We start from the raw sequence: 827 nt of genomic DNA, 5'->3' as shown, positions 1-827 counted from the left end.
GTGCAGTTCATAGTTTTTTACCCCTTTCTTCCTTTTTCTTGGGTGGGGGGTACATGCTGTTGTTTTTCCATTTTTTAAAATTTTTAAGTTTGTGGGTGGGGTTGTTCCATTGAAACTCTATATTTGTCTCTCAGAATAAATAAACTGCAAGCGTAGTTTGTATTGTGGACTTCGGATAGATTACAAAGGATGAATGGGAGGAGTGACTAGAAAAATCTCATAAAAGTTGCTGCCCCCACNNNCCACCCACCCACCCAAAAAAAGCCAAAAACAATAAAAAGAGTTGATGTGTACTTAATGAAGTTGCTCTTTTTCATTTAAGATCCAAAATTATATGCAAATTCTCATTCTCCAAATATTATAGAAAGTACTCTGAGACATAATAATCAATGACTTGCTTTGTATCATTTATTTAATTTCATGTTTGCATGGAAATATTGAGAGTGTCAGACTCTAAAAAAGTAGGAGAGAGCTTGAGGTACAGAACTGTGTGTCTGTTAAGTCAAATATACTCTTAACATGTACAAATCCGTATACATACATTAAAAAATATATGGTGAGACACATGTATGAACTAGTTACAACTTACATGTGTTTGTATGTATATTTAGACATATATGCATAAAGAGTACTAGTTTCTGTAAACAAAATTTAGCTAAGTACAACATGCAGAAACTGAATCGTAAGAGCTGGCATCAAAATAGCAGAAGATGAGCTTGATCAAAAGATTCAAGATGTTGGGAAGAATGTTTTAGGGATAATGTATTGTCAGAAATGAGGAACTAAAAAATGAAGTGAACAAATGGCTCACATGGAAGTATTTGTTC

The 827-nt window shown here is 33.5% G+C and overlaps 1 protein-coding gene across 1 annotated transcript in view; it reads left to right on the top strand.

Annotated features, from left to right (window-relative positions):
* The window catches only part of LOC109829832 (ultraviolet-B receptor UVR8-like), a 16,962-nt gene that overhangs the window by 9,871 nt on the left and 6,264 nt on the right, over positions 1-827 (top strand). The gene's annotated exons all lie outside the window — the stretch shown is intronic.

Source organism: Asparagus officinalis, chromosome 2, assembly GCF_001876935.1.
Source record: "Asparagus officinalis chromosome 2, Aspof.V1, whole genome shotgun sequence".
Classification (NCBI taxonomy): domain Eukaryota; kingdom Viridiplantae; phylum Streptophyta; class Magnoliopsida; order Asparagales; family Asparagaceae; genus Asparagus; species Asparagus officinalis.
This window is presented reverse-complemented; position numbering and strand designations above follow the sequence as displayed.